Source organism: Phasianus colchicus, chromosome Z, assembly GCF_987193195.1.
Source record: "Phasianus colchicus chromosome Z, bPhaCol1.hap1.1, whole genome shotgun sequence".
Classification (NCBI taxonomy): domain Eukaryota; kingdom Metazoa; phylum Chordata; class Aves; order Galliformes; family Phasianidae; genus Phasianus; species Phasianus colchicus.
The window spans coordinates 66,400,490-66,419,874 of record NC_143476.1 but is presented as its reverse complement, the minus strand read 5'-3'; positions in this window follow the sequence as shown (position 1 = coordinate 66,419,874).

The following is a 19,385-nucleotide window of genomic DNA, read 5'->3' as shown; positions in this document are numbered from 1 at the left end:
ATGGTAGAGATAAAACAGACTTCCTTTATGACTTTACTCAAGAAGACAAAGTTCTCCCATATTTTGTAATATGTTTAATCTTAGCAAACTAAAATCACCACTGGTAATCTAAAGGTCTCATAAAAAATGTATCATCACCTAACAATCTACTTCACTGACTTATTTATTAGAGTTTTAGACTGGAAGAAGCATGTGGAGGTCTCTCATCAATTCTGCTGAATACAATTCTGACTCAGTAGCCAGTAAATTTGAACATATTATCCCACTCTTCTACATAGGGGGGGATTACCTAAGTGAAATGCTTATTGAGAGGAAACACCTTTTCATTTGTCTAAGGATGCATTTTCAGCCTCATGTTCTGATTACTCTTACGGGAAATTTGATTTCAAAAATCAATTACATTCATCTATAGCCACCATTCCAATTCTGGATGCAATACCCGTAGGGAGTGAAACTGTAATTTGTGCCACTTCTGTCTCAGTCAGACACCAAACTGATTTTCTCTGCAGATAGAGTTTGTGAGGTTGCCACGCCGAGGAGATGTGGTTGTGTTGGGAAAAAAAAAGGATTCTTCCACTTTCAGGGATTTTTTTCAGTGCAGCTTGTGCTTTCTTTACATATATACTGACCCTAGTTAGCTGCTGCATGCCTCAGGGGAAATATATTAGGGGAAAAATCTTTAATTTATAAGCCTTTTGAAGAAAGGACTGCCCTTCTCGTATTTCCCATACAGCACTAGGTAGGCTGTCAGCTCCTACACAAGTGGCAGTTGTATTTCTAGGCACATATAAGAAAGCTCTTTTGCTTTGCACTCAGAGCCATTCTTCATTCAGAAGAAATCCCTGTAATTTTAACATTGGTTATTAGCGTGGGCCTCTTCCCACGCTTCACTTAGAACAGATGAGAGCTGGAGCTGTAACTGGTGCTGACAGGGCTGTAAATACCACAAACATAAATTCAAATTCTCTATTTTTCCTTGGATATCTACACAAAAGAAAGAAAAAAAAATTAAAAGGAAATAAACACTGACAATATTGCTAGCAGCCATTGCTGTGATGAGGTTGTACTTTTCCTTGCAAAAGCCTGATGTGTCTTGGAAATGACAGTGATATACACACCCATGCCCTTAGATACACACAATAGACAAATGGAAGTGCTAACAATTCTCTTAAAATGGGCACTATTGCATTGCAGTTTCTTTTTTAGCTCCTCCTTTTAATTAAGCTTCATTAAAGGCATCATAGATGAATATCAAAGATAACCACTACACGACAATGCAGCATAGACAGCAAGATAAGCAACATTTCAAAAGAGGTGTTTTTTTCACATTTCCATTTACTAATATTTTGCAGTACAAATGTCTTGTTGAACAACAGATGTGCCAGTGGCTGAGCCTTTTTTTCTCAAGGTATGCAGAGATCTTGAAGAAGTTTTAAAAAAAAAAGTTAAATTCAGAACATTGCACTAAAAACCCACAGAGATAATTTGCTTTGGGATTTGATCTCGGTTTGCACTTGAGACTGGCCTCTAACCAAAAGGTCTGCTTCTTTCTGGCTGGCCTTCATAGCAGAAATTTTTCCGTATCAGATTTGGTCAAACAGTACTGGACAGATTGCCCAAAGAGGCTGTGAGATGTCCATCCATGGAGAGGTCTGGAGCAACCCATTCTCCATGGATGTGCCTTGCACAGGGGTCGGGTTGCAGACCCCTTTGGATCATCAGTCTGAAGTATGCTGTAGCTCCAGCTCCTCCTTTAACTTCCCCACATTTCTCCAGGCCATTTTTCTGACTTGATTATTAAGTTACCTTCTGTTGTGTCCCGTGACACTAACTGAAATGAGCATCCCTGGTACTCCCAATGTGCCAGGGAGGATGTCCCATTAGCACGTGTTCAATCATTTCATGGCAAAGGCACACTAAAGTCCCCCTGTTGTCAGTTCTTCAATCAATACCAACAAGACAAACTTCAGGACTGGTGGACAGAGATAAGAAAAAACACAGTTTCTTTTCTGAATTTTGGGAGAGGTTGTTTGCTTTGTTTTTTAAGAACAAACATTTACTCACTGGATTTGGAGCTCCTAAATTTCAAAGAAGAAAATATAATCTCAGGCTTTAATGGTCCGGGAACTGAGCTTACTCCTTGCTCTCTTCTTGGTCAAAGCCCAAGCTGGGGCTAAGGGCAAGAAGCCACATACTGCTGAGACCCAAGGGCCACAGATCTCTTGTGCTCATTCCTCTCCTTTGTTAAACTTCAAGTGCTTTAGCACACTCACCCTGAAACTGTGGAAGCTGTTGGAAGCTGAAATGCCCTTTTCTTTCCAACAGACTGTTTTCCCTGATCTCCACCTCCCCCCAGAATCCTCCGCTTCTCCAATCTCCATGACCTCACCACCACGTCTACCACCTGAGATGTTGCTACATGGTATGCTTTACTTTGCAGAGCTTCAAGAGCTTTTCTTTTTAGCCAATATCTCTGGTTATTCCTCTTTGCCTTTGCTTTCCATAAACTTCCTCAGTCCCTTTTAGAAAGTCACTGTGACCAGAAGTGCAGACAGTGCTTGAGGTGAAGCTGTGCCACTCAATGCTGTTACTGAACTGAGGCCTTTTCAAAAATGATCTTCCAGATCACCTTACTATCTACTATACCCTTGGGACCACTGAAAGCTATGGAGCAGATGTTCCAGCAAGCTGCCCACAGTGATGCTTAACTCAGAAAACAGTAATTATATTCCAGCTGCATGAAAAACGCCTAGCAATTAGCTATGACAGCGCTGTGTGGATGAAAGTAATTGAGGCTTATTATGATGTTTGCTTAGTTTTCCTAAACTGTCAGTCAAGTCATGAGTAAGAGGAAAAATCAGCTTGCTTTAAAACATCCAGTTCATTTTCTATGCAGGATTTAATAAACAATCAGCACGAAAAATGCATTTCTTAACTTTCTCAAGCTTTAAAAGTACAAAATGAGAATGAATATCCCAGGCACTAGACTTGGAAAAGGAGACTGAGTAGTTCCAGAAATGTGTATTATTTGTTGGAGGTTTTTATATATTTAGGGGCAACATAAATATCTGCAGATCTGTTTTGTCCTGGTATGGATCAGACGCATAACACTGATGCTATTTTTATATGCTTGCAGCAATTATTCAATTTGCAGTTGCTATCTGAGAAAACATATTTTGATAGTTGTAATATCAGGAGGCATTTTAAAGTGGCTTACAATGGCCAATTGTTAAGATATATTTTAAAATGAAGAGTTATTGTTCAGTAGTATAACATGAGACCCGCAGCAGTCATGTTAAAAATGTTCTCTAACATGAACACTAGTCTGCTAATAAAATGGCTGTTGAATCCTTCCCATGCTGCTTATTTAGGCATCTTATGGAAGGGATGTTTTGCTGTTTCTGCACGCTTACACAGAAACTAGACTTATGGCTCCCCTTGACTTCTTTGATTGTTTGGCTTCAGAGCTAAAATCTATAATGTATAGAATTAATTCTATTTATTGAAATCTCATCAATAACTGAATCCAAATAAGGCTTCAGAACTGCTGGAGCAGCAGTTAAGTAGAGACAGCTCTGTTAAATAAATTGGATGCAGCTGGAGAGAAAGTACATCTCAGTATCACAGTCTGAGCAGAGGTATCTTGGTGCAAAGCAACACTACCTCACAATATTACACAAGCCAGATAACAAGTTTCTCCGGTGGGATGTAATCGGTGACATCAGGGGATAGTGGTCAAAAATTCTTCAGCTAATTTTTTCCATATCTACAGCAAATGATGACAGGAGCAGAAGATAATAAGTTCCAGTTTCATCAGTTCTGTGCATGCAATTATTGCAAAAAAGGACCAAGTCTTTCAAGATCTTAACTGAGGAGTATTACCATTGCATTTCCTACCCCTTTGATTATGGATTATTTTGTCTTTCCAAAATAGAAGTGTCTGTTGAGAACTGTACCTTAGAAAAACATACGAGGACTATACCACTCATGTACAAAAATCCTGTATATAAACCAGAGGGACTGGAAAAAAAAGATTAATTCTGGTTTCCACATCACAGACCTGCAGACAGAGCCCTTAGTTAAGATGAAAGCTGTTACAGCTGTCTCCAACTGTGCCTTATGTTTTTTTTTTGTTTTTTTTTTCTAACATATTCAGTAGTCAGGGTGCTTACTATCATTAGGCACAGTGTAATAACAGAAGTGTAACACAGTACGTATTCACTGGAGAGGTATCCAAATTACCTAGGAGCAGTGCAATATTTGGATGGCTTTATTTTAAACAATTGTTTTATGATCTGACATTTTAAACAGCAATGGTAGAATTATTTGAGTCACCTACAGTTGCCCTTCAGTGAGAGTTACTGATGACATAAAAGCTGGTAGCCCTGGCAGAAGCCTGCAGGGAACCACAAGAAAAGAAAGTGAACACCTCTATGGACCTGAAATACACTTTTGGTATCTGCCATGCTAAAGGAAAGTTGTGGAAACAAATGGTTTCGTGATGTCTAGACCTGCAGTGTTGGCCAGATGGCAAATGCTCAACTGAACAAGAATTGGTTAGAAGCTACCAGTCTCCCAGATCAGCATGATGATTTTTTGGAATTCCTGAAAAGGTTTATTTGGATGAGGGGAACCATCTCTCTGCCCAGGTTTTAAAAATGTTACATGAAACACTTGGCATCACCCAACAACTGCATGAGCCTATCACCCACAGCCATCAGAGAAAACTGAAAAAATGAGTAAAAGCATCAAAAAAGGCAGGTCCAAAATTTGTGCAGAAAGTAGTCTGAAGTGGCTGGTGCCACCTCTGAATAACTCAGTATGTATTTGAAATACAGAAGTACATAAAATCCTCCCTGTACCAAGTTCAACTACAACAACCAGTGCCTTTGGGAAGGAAAATGCACCCCTATAAACTAGGAGATTACGTACGGATACAAGTACATCAAAAGAAAAAACAGCTAAGCCCTAAGGGGGGAAAGGTGGTTTTTTTTTTTGTTTTTTTTTTGTTTTTTTTTTTTTATGTTGTTGTTTTGTTTTGTTTTGTTTGTTTTTCATTATTAACCTCCTTTTCTGCAGCACATGTAAAAGAGAAAAATACTTCACTCTTCAGAGGCCCTAAACAGCTTGGCTCCTGGGGCAGGGGGTGCTCCAATCTGCTTGTTTAATGCTGCCTCCTTGATGGCAAGGACCTGCCCTGTCCCTCACAGCTCTGCCTGTGCTGCAAACACTGTGCCTGGCTGGATGGGAGTACAGAGCCCAGTGGAAGAGGTGCAGAGAGCCAGCTGAGATCAAGGGATCAGCTCAATGGAAACAAGTCCTAGGAAACAAGTACCAGCTCTGAGACATCAGTGGGATGAAGCAGACAATGCATGCTGAATTATTATCCCAAGACACAAGGCACCTAGCTATGAGTCTGGGATTCTCCAGTTTTACTGCAGCTCTTTACTGACCACTGCTACATGGCCAGCTGGGGGAACTGTATCCAGGGGCATCTTAAACAGTCTTGTTTCAGCCGGTTCCTGTCCATTTGCTTTCCTGGTACTCATCCAGAAGAAACTTCACCTCAAACATTTGCAGACAGCATGTTTTGAACTACTCCTTAATTTAATTGTTGAATAGAATTGAATTTCCATGGAAATGACATCATGGCAGACGAAAAGAGATCACTGAGCAGCATAAAGAAAAGAATGACAACACTGCCAAGTAAGATGAGTTCCCGTAAGAGATGGCTGCATCTATTTTAAAGCCTTAAAAAATGTTAAAAAATAAATATAACAAAGTGTGTGATCAGGATCTTCCATGTCAAGTCCCACTCTTGCAGGTGATGGCAGGCAAACAGTAGGTCCTACCACAAAGAGATTTTCCCTCTCCCAAGCCTTTCCTGCCAGAGCCTGAAGATTGTCTGAGCTCACAGCCCCTCAGCTGCTGAAGGCTAGGAGGCTGCAGAGTTCTTTGCTGGTAAAGTGCCAAGGCCCTGCTGTTTAACAGACTTCTCCATTTCCAGTAGGCCCAAGAAAATTACCCTACATGGCAAAAAAGCTGTTGCTTTCTTCTTCTATTATTCTCAGCAGTGCTGGAGATCATACACAACTCATTTGCAAAAAGACCACAGATCTCAGCTCAACACATAATAAAATAGTTAGGGAAATTCAGTTATTCCAGACATGGAGTAGAAGCCTCACCATATGCCACAGAGGTAGCAATCAGCTTGTTCAAACGCCTATTGCACTAAGAAATTTTGCAATTAAGAGTTTACAAATCAAGCCTTCAACAAAGCACATCAGTCACTGTTGCACAAGGAGAGGGAGATGGCACTGCTGCCTTTAACCAGGCAGGTCACTGTGACCTCAAATGACATCCAAATGATTGCCATAATCTTTGAGAGGACAGCTTCTGGAGCTAATCTTAGCTCAGATCTCTGTATCAGTGGCAAGATGATCTTATAAGAGTTGCTGTTATGTAGAGATGATCAAGATGCCTGTAGAGGTCATTGACAAAGAAACTAGAAATGTTTCCCAATTAACATATTTTATATATAAGTACAGCAAAACACAGAAATATATAAGTGTGATACTTCACTGGTGATTAATGCACCCAATAACCCTTTTGAATCCAACAAGTACATGCCTAAGGGATGGTCCTCAATGGTGGAAGAGATAAAATAGTGGCAATTGGCTCTTCTCTGTTCTTTTTAAGTCTTTTATAATGTTACGCTACCTGAACATTAGATCCTAAGTAAGTACACAGGTATTGCATGATACTTCTTATTAAAATATTTAACACTGAAATCATCCTAGTTTTAGACCACCTTAACTTAGTTCTTAATTAAAGGTTTCACATAATCAGTAACTTCAACAAATGAGGAACTGAGGAAACCAGCTTCTGTCCCCTGCCTCCATTCTCCTGTCCAAGTGAAGCCAAAGAGAACTGTGGGCAGCAATGCTTCATGCCTTTCTGCTCTCCCTGAAAGGCACACTTCTTTGCCTTGTTTTTGCTCTTGCAAAACACACAACTAGGTGTGTGCTCAGAAAAAACAAAAGCCATAAATCACATCATGGAGAACTGTCCACCAGGATGGAGTGACAGGATGACAAACATTAATCTTGCAGTGTAACATACATAATATGTGCCACATCGTGAACTGTGTGAAGAACCATTCCTCTTCAGGCCAAGGTCTTTGGGAGGCAGGATGTTCTCATACAGAAGATTTGGGGAGAGCCTGTGTGTAATTCTGTCTTGCATCCACAGGTGTCAGTGAAGGACTAGAAGCACTTCTGAGTGGTCTGTAGCAAAAGATCACAGAACTGGGTAGCAATGTTCCCAGACTGCAGTGCCACCATTGCAGGATAAAACACAGTGTCAAAAGGCACAGCTTACTGGCAAGCTCAGAAAAGGCCACTCCTGATATGCGCAGGCCTGCACACGTCAGTAAAGCAGTTCTCTTCTATACCAACTCTGCTGCCACAAAACCTGATCTGATTTCTCTTTCTTCCTCTGGAGAGATTCCTCCAGTTTCCCCATCCTGCAGCTTCTTTCAGGTGTTAAACCCTCTGTGTGTTTTCTTTTCTCTCCACTGGGCATGCAGGGGACTTTTCTCCTCCAAGCTCACCTCCTCCACCTGTGATGATAATTCTTGCCTTGTCTGTGCTTTTCTACACATACCCATCAGGCTTCTACTCTGTAACTGGAACAACTGGGGAAAGGACAGAAGGCACTTTCTGCCCTCAGTGTCTCCATGTTGCTGTCAGAGGACTGCAGTGATGTGCTGTGGCCTGGCATGATTTACCCTGGAGCTATGCAGAGGAAAAGAATAGGGTGCAGCTGGAGGTGAGGCAAGCATATGGGCTGCTGCTCATGTGAACTGATGCACAGCAAGACAGGGTGCAATCCATGCTGAAAAATATTAAAATTTTCCAAAGAAAATTAACATTTTTTAAATAGTTCTATTTTCCATCGAATGTAAGCAAGTGAAGAACAATGTTATGCTAACTGCTGCATCTTTTCAAAACTTCTCATTACTTCCAGCTGCTCAGAAATACTTCAGAAGTCTCTGGAAGAGCTACCAGAGACTCAATTAGCATCACAGTCTGTACAGGTTTGCACTAGTTTATTATAACTGAATCAGTGTCATGCTTTGCAATATACTGGTTACAGAAAGTCTCTCCAGTTGCTAGTCTCCACCATCATCCATAGTCTCCACCAACATCCATAGCAAGCATTGTAATCTACACAGTGATTAAGGTCTCTGAAGCTGACACAAGCTACAATTATTCTGTTGGCCTATTCCACTGAGTTGACTTGTTTTTTGATGATTCCATAGAACCAATATTTGGAGGAAAAATCATAGAATCATAGAATTGGCTGGGTTAAAAAGGACCACAATGATCATCAAGTTCAACCCCCCTGCTATGTGCAGGGTCACCAACCACCAGACCAGGCTGCCCACAGCCACATCCTTGGCCTTGAATGCCTCCAGGGATGAGGCATACACAGCCTCCTTGGGCAGCCTGTTCCAGTGTATCACCACTCCATCAGTGAAAATCTTCCTTTTAATATCTAACTTAAACCTCCCTTGTCTGAGTTTAAAACCATTCCCCCTTGTCCTATCACTATCAACTCATGGAAACAGTTGTTCCCCATCTTGTTTATACGTTCCCTTCAAGTTCTTCCCTTCAAGGAAGGCCACAATGAGGTCTCCCTGCAGCCTTCCCCGAGCTAAACAAGCCCAGTTCCCTCAACCTTTCTTTAGTTTTCATTAAATCTGGTATCATCCTTGTTAATCTTCCAGACTTATCCCTAGTATGTGGATTGGCACTGAAGACAGTGAAAAATCATTTATGTAATGTTATAACTGATGGAAGGTGAGGCGGGAGAGGGGGAGGAGAAATCATCATCATTCAAACCGTCTTACTTCTTTCTGTGCCCAAGGCAAACTTCTGCAAGTCCTTGAATAGGTATGTTCTGTATAACCTAAACCATGGTGTAGGTCATCTGCCTGTTTAAAGTTGTTCCTGAGTCATGTACTGACTTCACAGAATCATAGAATCACAGAATATCCCAAGTTAGAAAGGACCCACAGGGAACAACAAGTTCAACCACTGGCTCCACACAGGACCACCCAAAATCCAAACCCTATATCTGAGTGTAGTATCCAAATGAACTCAGGTACTTGGGGTCCTGGGCAGCCTGTTCCAGGCCCCATCTGGTTCTGTCCTCTGGTGAAGAACCCATTCCTAACCCCCCTTGCAATTCATTGCCGCATACTTCTGTGGCAATACAGATGTAGAGATATGGTTCCTTTATTTTTGATGTTCACAAGGATTAAAACACAGCCACACAGCCTGCACACCATTACATGGGCTGAATTACCTATTTTGTTTGCCAGCTGTATCGTGGATGAAGACCCTCCACTGGACCTGCCCATAAGTGATACTGTGCACCAGGACAGAGGCACCTGGCAGAGCCATCACACCACCCTGAACACCACAGCGCCTCTGGGGTTCTGTCCAGCCCAAGAGGTTGTTGGGGCAGGCAGCCCCCTTCCAACAACTGCACTGGGTTCAAGCTGTTTCTACCATGTTGTTCCCACCAAGAACCATTACCTCCTCTCACATGATGAACATTTTCACAGCAATAAGGATGCTAGGCAGGTGTTTGAGGTGAGAAACTATTGTGAGCTTTGTCATAGACTGTCTAACAGTGAACAATGTTGTAAATATCATTGCTGACTCTACTTCTCTCATGACTGTGTGTTTAACCTACATAAAGGGATAAGGTGCCCAAGCTGCAGGTTGCTGTGAATTTTGGGCAATCTTACAGATTTTACACAGCGTTTATGGTTTTCTGTGAAAAGTATAGTTGTGTAGAAAAACATCAACAACATAAAATCTGGAAGTGTGAGTTGTGCTGTCAACCTGTCTGTAATGTAAACTAATCCCATGATGAGCAACCCAGAGGCAGAGCAGGAGTGTATTATCTGTGGTGTGGAAGGTATGCAGGAAAGCAGAACACATATCCCAGATTACAGTTTTGCCATGGAATTCGTACCAGCTGCCTTGTGGGAGCAGAAGAGGCAAAGAAGAAAACTGACTCAAAATGGGAGCTTAAATGAACCGTATGTCTGGTGGCCTTTATTGAGTTGTTTATGGGAACAAAGTTCTCAGGTCTACACTTTCCTAGTACATAATGCTAAAGTTATGATAGCTACTTCATTGTTAGTCAACTTCTGAAGGAAATGAGTTTCAAGTGCAATTCACCCAAGGTGGTAAATTCATGCACATAAAGGTACCCAGCCCAAGTATACATTTTATTAACTCTTCAGTTTTTTTACTACAGCTTCCCCCAGGCTTTGAGTGTCCAGAGTGGCCTATTTGTTCAGTACTGCTAAAAATCAAGGTTATGTCATGAACTGTTTTCACCATTAGAATATTATGGAGTATAATCTTGTGCTTGAAGAGAAAAAGATGTTCTTTGCATTGCACACAGTTACACGGGAGATTTTTTACTTGTAAAAGCAACTGCAGTATTCTTGCCAACACGATGTAAAAACTTTGAGGGAGATTTGGGAACACACAGGAATTATAGTAATGACCCATCATCACACTCTCTGTGAGACAAAGGGTGATGAAACAGTGAAGGATTATTTCTGTACAGGCTCCTTTCAGTGTACTACACTCTACACCCATGTTTTGGTTCTGTTCTTCAAACCTACATGGCAACACTCCTCCCTCCAGATGGCATTTTCTCTGTGTTGGAAAGTAGCATCAAGGATAAGACAAATTACTATAATTTTACTAGACTCTATCCCCCCTCATGTACAAAGCTTAAAAAATGCACTCTTGTATGCTGTGAAGTTGTTTTCAAGAATTTTGGTTCCCTGATGGCATGTTTCATAATGGCAAAGAAAAGAAAATAATAATTGTGTGCCACACTATGGGCTTTCATGTCCCCTGAGGGTCTGTAGCAAGCTGCTTCTGTGATGCCCCCTGCACCCACAGTGATGAAGAAAGAGCCCTTGTTGGTCACCTGATGTTCCTGGAAACCAAACTAATCTCCACAGGAAGGCCACACAGTCTCTCAAATCTGTGAAGTTTGGTACTTTGCGAACTGTAGTAGGTAACAGCTTTTTTCTGAATTACAACTGTACCAGAAACTGGAAGCATCAGACTATCCAGCCTGCACAGATGAAGACAAAATAAAAAAAAAAAAAAAGAAATATGTAGAAGATTACAAGCAGAAAGAAAACATCATGTTGTGACCTGAGTATGTTAATAAAAATGTTGACAAATGGCAAAGTTTTAAAAATTTCTATGGGGAAAATGTGGACAGAAATCTAAGCAATCCATACCACCATCATAGCAAAACCAGAGGAGCTGCATTTACCTCTTCCATCTCTGCACTCGCACAGTTTTAGCGATAAGGGTTTGATCCTTCACAGGGCTGCAGATCATCTGAATGAGCTGTTTGTACTCACAGAACACACATCCCCCGGATTTCTGTCATGTCCTGGGATGGATTCTCTCCACAACAGCTGCTAAAAGTTCTGTTATTTACCAACAAGCCCTGACAGCTCTCCCAGACTCAGATATTCCTTGGCTTCTGACACGACTGCCAGGTGGTGGTGCTCGGTGCTCTCATGCCCATGAGCTCCACACCAGCAGTGCATGGGGAAGGGGAGCTCCATTTCAGTCACACACCCTCTCTGCCACTTACTCTGGGATGCAGTTTGTGGTTCATTGGTGCGTTGGCTGGTTCCTCTATTCAGGTGATCATTTTCAGGCAAATAAATAAATAAATAAATAAATAAATAGTTCACAATTGGGTTGACACTAAACCAGTAAAAGTAATGCAGCTTAACTCACATGTTTTTATTCCAGAATTCCTGCTAATGAATCTCCCTTATATGTCAGACCCTGCCTGTGAGAAGTGGGTAAGATATAAACTGACAGGTTTCAGTTTCAGGGTTGGTCAGCTCCAGTTCCAAGACTCCGTGGTGTACAAACACGCACAAGTGAACAGTGCAAGTGAACTTTATACTGTTTCTGATGTAAGCGGAGATTGGATCCTACATGACCTTGAGGTTACACTATAGGGATATTTCTGAGGTTACTGTACAGGGCCCATCCCAATACCTGCTTATCTTACAATAGCTTCTCCATGTATTTCAGAGATTTAAAAAACAGCGTCCTCACACACATCCTGATCAACCCTGCTAACACAAATCATGCACTTTTTTGTGTACTGCTAACATCTGCCTCATTTCATACTAAGAAACTTGGCCAACAGAGCACAGGCAGGATCCTTGCTAGCTAAAATATGCAAGAACTCATCCACAAGGGGATATAATACTTTTTCCTTGTAGCCCAAAAGCTTGGACACCAGCATTTTTAGCGGTCATTTCTAAATTACATACAAATAAAGATATTTCTTAGGCAATCATATACAATTTACATGTCCAAATATCATCCGCCTAATTGTTGTGAAGGAAAAGCAAAATTCAGACTCTTTGTAAACTAACTTTATTCTTTTGCATTTTATGTAAATAGCATGTGGAATTTATCTCTATTGCCTGTTTTTCTGCCCATTTCACATCTTAGTTTCAAACCAACTGTAATGCTGACCTTTGCCTTACTTCATTCTTCTTCATACCTATCTCCTTGCTGTATGCTTGTATGATTTTCCTTTGCAGCAAAGGAGTATGCACATTTTTTTTGTGCATTGCATCTGCCAGTAATCCAGTATAATGGATTCCACATCAGATAAAATACTTCCTCTTAGAGATTAGCATGTCACAGTGGAAGCTGTCCTTTTTGTGCTCGCCACTGACTTTTCAGAAATCCCAAAAGATTAAAAGAGTGGAAAAGAATTGCAGTTAGCTAACCCGTATTTTAGGGCTTTCGCTTACAAACATAACTCTCTGATTGTGAATGGGTCAATCTCGGTTTCATGCTGCATGCAGCAAAGGTCTTTTATCCTCTGTTTAGATGGATATTTCAGCAGTTCAAGGGTATTTTTAACTTCATATCTGTACACTGCCTTGTAGTATTCACTTGAGACCAGAGTTATCAGATGGGAAACTCTATAGAGTGAAAAGAGACCAGTTCTGTATGGAAATATGGGTTGAGAATAGATGAATTTGGATTACTGGATATAAAGAGGCTGAAAATGTGTAAGGTTATTTATATTATTGTTAAAAATACTGTGAAAGGAAAGTGAAATTAAACCACTGAAATAGACATGCACTTCCATAAACAGTAATTCATTCTCAATTTGTTTTGCTCCCTGCAGAAGATAAAACACTCTCATGATCAGGTTTTTCCAAAGCTCAAATAATATCAAAGTAGTCTTTGTTTGTATTACCTTGACCTGGAGCATTTTGTTTAATTTCCAAGCAGTCCCTGTGAAATGACTTGGAGTACCCAAATCTAGCCTCAGTATGCAGCTACTTATTTAAAAGTTCCTTACCCACTGGTAATCATCTCATCATCAAATCATAACTGTCTCTGCAATTCTGCAAAGAAGGAGCTACAAGTAATAACACAGAAAACAACACTCATCCTTTCTGTTTAGAGGATGGAAGTCGTTTGTGATGAGTTTGGAAGAACCACCTCCTAAACAAGGATTTAATGGCTTCCTATTTTACTCAGACAGTGTAGTGATTCAGTTTCAGTTCAGTTTTTAATTTCAAAATTAATTCTACCAAAATATAAGAGGAACTTTTTGTTTTGAAAATTAAGGAGAAAGAGGTAAAAGCAAAAATGTAGAGTGATTATGAGTCTGTGTGTGAGAACTAATTGCAGAAGAAAAACCAAGATGTCAAAAGACTGAAAGTGGAAATAGAGAAATAGTATTGAGAAACAAAGCACGTGTTCTTATCAGTGGAACAAGTAATTATCATAAAATGCTCCCTAAAGAAAAGTAATCAATACTTCCATTTTCCAAAATGAGAGTAGAACATAAATTTGAGAGACATACATTTTTTTCCATTAGTCTTCATAATTGCAAAATAGTATTTCCCTTCCCTCAGAAAATACTTGATTGCTTTTTTTTTTTTTTTTTTTTTTTTTGAGAATATACTGAACAACTACACATGTGAGGCTTAACTACTGCATCAAAGACTAAAACCTGGTCAGCTGTGAAGAGTCTGAAAAGGAAAGTTTTCCTTGTGTCTTGGTGGGCTTTGCTTCTTCACTCTTATTTTGTAATGATAAATTGAGCAGTTGTTTCATACAATTAGCTGTAATGAAGACAGGTTTATCTGCTGGCATTAGCTTTAAAAAAAACAATTTGCTACATGACTTTCTTCATTTAATACTTTTTATGTTTAAGTTTTATATGATAGCAATATATATTCCTGCAGGTGTTCAAGACCAGGTTGGATGGAGCTCTGGGCAACCTGGTCTAGTACCAGATCTGGAGGTTGGTGGCCCTGCCTGTGGCAGATGGGTTGGAACATGATGATCCTTGGGGTCCCTTCCAACCCAAGCCATTCTATGATTCTATGATTCAAGATGTTGTATATTGGCATTGCCTGATTTCCTTTCACTGGCCTAGACCTGTGTTCACGTCTTTGCTCTCAAGCTTGGCCTGACATCAGAAAAGGATTTGAGAGAATGCCATCTTATGGCAATTTAAGCAATTATTGAATTATAGGAATCCTCTGGAGGTATGTTTTAGATACTAAGGATAGATACTCATCTTGTCTTCTGCAATAAACAAAAATATTAACCCATCAAAATATTTAGGAAAGTGAAATATTATTAAAAAGCTGATTTTTAATTCATTTTTGTGTCCCCCATGACATGTAGATCTATATAAGTGTCAACTTATGTACTCACATTCTGCATTGAAGGATAGCAAGTAATTGCAAAGGAGATCTCATTTCCATCTTCAAAACAGTGGTGTTTGTTTTAAGCAAAGCTCTAGAATTTGCTGAATACCAGAAGTCTGAAGAATAATAACATTTAAAGTGTTGCTCATTAATACAGATCTCATTACTTGTTGAGGTGTTCTGTACATGAAAATTCAAAGAAAAGACTAGTTTCCAGTATCCAAAACAACAGATTTCTTAGGTGTACTTTCTTGTGAGTACTTACACTTTCTGTCATATTTTTCATTTTACTGGTGATTTGTAGATTGTCTTTGCTAGCCTCAGTATTTTCAGAGGAAATGGTTGAGAATAAATTCATAACATGAGATTGAATTGTAGCTGGAGGCAAAGAAAATTGCAAAGGAAGTGGTACTGGAAAATAATTTGAGGAGAAGAGACTGTAGCAGTTTCTTGCAATATGCAGAATCACAGAATCACCGAACGGTTGGGGTTGGAAGGGATCTCTGGAGGCCCTATGGTCAAAGAACTCTGCTCAGGCAGAGACACCTGTGCTGGTTGCTCACACAGGATATGTGCAGTGAATGTGTGGGAATAAAGGGAAGAAGCATGCTTTTTTTCAATAAACATGCACATTATCTGTAAAATTAAGGAAATCAAGCTCCTGGCAGAAACGATGAAGTCAATTGAAAGACAAGAAAAACAGACAAAATAATTGGGAAAAATTTGCAAGCTGGATACTTTCTTCTAAAATGTAGCTGTCTTCATTAAGAAAATGCCATATTTGTATATAATTTTTCTATATTAGATGTTCAGGTTAGAAATAACAAACCTACTTGCAAATAGTTCTTGATGATAATGTAAATGTTAGACAACATTTAAATAAACGCCTAAGGTTTATTTAAATAATTCACCTGATGAACATGGATAGCAGTCTATTGCATCATGTGAATTTAAATAAATAAAAGGTGCAGGCTCATAAATCTGAGAAAATATTGCCTTCTACTTTTCTGCACCAATAAGCATCAGTCTTCAAGTACCTCTATAGTAAATGAATGTGTGTTGTTAGAAGAAAGCTTGCTGATAGAAAGGAGAGTATTAGGAGTTGAATTTCTTGGTATAGCTCATAGTTGCCATGATAAATAATTGCAATTATACCCCAAGTACTAGATTTCTGCCTTCCAGACAGTATGAAAGAATGGAAGGACTTGGATCAGAAGACAACTGTGAAAGTCACCTAATCCAGCATTCTGCTCTAGTAGGGATAAATTCAAAAGTAGACAAAGTTGACAAATTTTGAAAATCAGGAAAGGTGGATGCTGGAGAGTCTCTATGATTCTTTTCCCTAGAATTGCACTACTCTCATAGGTTCCTTACTGTAACAATTGGCTCTTTTTTAATCCCACTTTAAAGGAAAGTTTGCTCTGTCTTCTCCATGATCTCCCTTCACAAGATGGAAGATTGCTTTAGGATTCCCACCCCGTTGCACTCTCACTAGGCCAAGCAAACCCTTAGGTTTTTCTCATGCATCAGTGCTCTCACTGCAACAATTTTGACTAGACTTATCCTACTTTATCATTTAGCATTATAATGGTAAGGTCAAAATTGGACATTTCGATGCCATCAGATCTGAAATTGCTGGTGCAATGCAATTGCAATGCATCAGATAGAAGTTGGCATTCAAGGAGAATTGAGTAATAGGGAGAAAAATATCATAAAATCACAGAATCTTTTGAGTTGAAGGGAAAGTTAAAGGTCATCCAGTCCACATCCCCTGCACAGAGACATCTACAGCTAGATCAGGTGCTCAGCCTCTGGGCAACCTGTGCCAGGGTATAGTCAACCACACAGCATACAATGCTGCCCAGTGTTCTCAGGGAACCTCCTCTGTTCCTGTTCATGACCTCTTGTCCTAGTACATTTATTTAACAAGACACAATAAACTGTGTCTTGGCATTTGCAATTAGTCATACAAATACTGTCAAAAGTCAGAGTAAGAGTTTGCTCTATGTTGTTTTCAGAAACCATGAAAAGAAGGGGAGAAAAAAGGGAAAAGGAACACTGGTGATGACAGTCATGGATGGCAGGGTGGCAGGGTGGTGCAGTCATAATATAGACAATTAAGACTGTAGAAGGCATCAAGAAATACCTCTCCTCCATTAATACCAGTTTATCCATTGTGCATTATATGTGAGTTCATGATTATCCTGTCAATTTTCCACTAACCTGATATTAGTCCTTCCTGATAACAACCAGAGGAGTCGAGCTGAACTGTTGGAGCTTCCTCAAATGCCCATTTGATTCAACATTGAGACGGGTAAACCATTTCCAACAAATTACACATCAAAGCATGCATTGTAGTTACAGAAACAGATCAAGATATTTCTCATCTCTGGCATCCGATTCACGCTTGAAAATTATTGGTAAAAAAATATTTGAAGACTTTGTTACCCTGGAAAATATGTTGTTTTTCTATAACTCTGTCACAGGATATTGCATCTACCTAAAGGAAGAGTTTTTCATCTTTCCCAGGGCAAATTTTGATTACATAACATTCTGAAAAGTTGCAGCTATAGCAATTTAACTATCTAATATTATCTGACATATGATTCTAGAGTTTAGACAATCTGTTTAAATGACATCAACAGAGAAGGGTTTCAGAAGGTTCACGCTAATCATGGTGTAATATTTAACCTTATTTGAAAGCAATTGGGAACTCCTGCTTTAATATTAAACCATCCAGCACAGCCAAACAGCTGTTTGTAATCTTTCTGTGCTTTGTTAGAAGAAGAGCTGTCAGCTGTTTCTCTAAAGTTCACTTTTAATTTGCTTTTGACAAAACTGATGAGGTCTTACAGCCAATTCTGAAGATCTCACTTTGCTCCTGCTGTCAGTAGCTAATAGGCTACTAACATATATGTCTTATTTCCTTACATAAAAACATATTTTACCCTTAAATCTCAATTCAAGAAGCAAAGAAGGTTAACCTTAAGATAATTGGCTTCTGTGTGAATGAAGTATGTACGAGCAGAAAGAGAAAAAATGTAAAGATTTTTGAGAAGTTGGCATATAAACTTTGAAATGAAATATAATGCTTGTACTTTTTCTCCTTCAGCACATTTTCTCCTGAGATTTTTTACAGATGGTACTTTGTCACTTGATAGTAATGCAGATGCTGCTCACAACTTTTCCCAGCCTCTTAGGTGTCATGTAAGATGTGGTAGCTTTGAATATGAGACAAATACAGCATGCCTGAATTTCCTCTTGTAGATCCTTCTTTTCTAATTTGATCCTTGTAGAAGAGCATAAACTATATATTATCTTCATATCTATCTAGCTATCTAAATGTAGCTCTGGGCAGCCTGGCCTAAAGGCTGGCAACCCTGCCCACAGCACAGGGGTTGAAACTAGATGATCATTAAGGTCCTTTTCAACCCAGGCCATTCTATGATTCTACGTATATAGCAGTTTTTTGACTGAAAAAGTTGGAAAAGGAAAGAATAACATCTGCTGAGTAAATCTTCATTTTGTTTTCCTTCCTTTCTTCTTTTCTTTTTCCTTAGCAAATTCTGGTAGATCTATTGACAATCTTTTAAGGCAAAGATAATTTGACATTACATAGGAATTTGTCCCATTACATGTCTGATTTTCCTGACCATGTTTCCAGTGTAACATCACTCTAACCTATTAAAATGTAATCACAGCTGCTATATTTCTTGAATTTTCTTACACCATATGAGAGTAATGGTAAGCAGGTTCAGAACAAGAACCAGAAAATTCACCAAAAAAAAAAAAAAAAGCAAATTAAAACATTTGTTAAAACTCAAGATTTTCTCAGTGATTTTAAAACTTTGTGTCTAACTTCTTATTGTATTAGTATTTATTGCTCATTTGTTCTGCCTTGTACATTGTTGTATACTATCTTTAACAGTCAGGAAAAAATCTCAAAATCCTACAGCTTAATATTCTCAATCGAATCATTTCATGCCCCTTTTGAGCATTTCTAGAATACATTAAACTCAATTGCTTTTATGCAGTTCAATCATGCATTCATGATTCACAGCTGGACCTCATAATGTCACAACATCTTCAAAGACAAAAGGTAGTACTGATGGAGTTCACCCTCCTAGGTTTGCATTTGTCAAGCTGGGGATTGGCCTGTGAAACACAATTTTAATTTTCATATTGCTGCTTCTCTCACTGGTTCTCAAACTCTCAAAATCTCTCAAAACCATGGTAAATAATGCAGGTATGGTATGGAGAAAAGGCTACATTTGGAGAGGTTAACATCAATTCCCATGTCCTGAGATGCATTTTTTTTAATGAAAGCTAGAACTCCCAAGAGAGGCCCACTGCTGTATTGAATTACTGATAATGTTGTGCAGTATCCTTTAACTACTTCTTTTCAATAAATCTTGTCTGTCAGGGGTGACAGAAGGGGACAGAACAGAGGAACAAACCTTGTTTGAATTCTGAGTTTTCACTTCATTAAAGGTAACACATTTCCAACTAGAAGAAAAATTCAAATTTCTGGTAAAATTTCACTTCTTAGTAG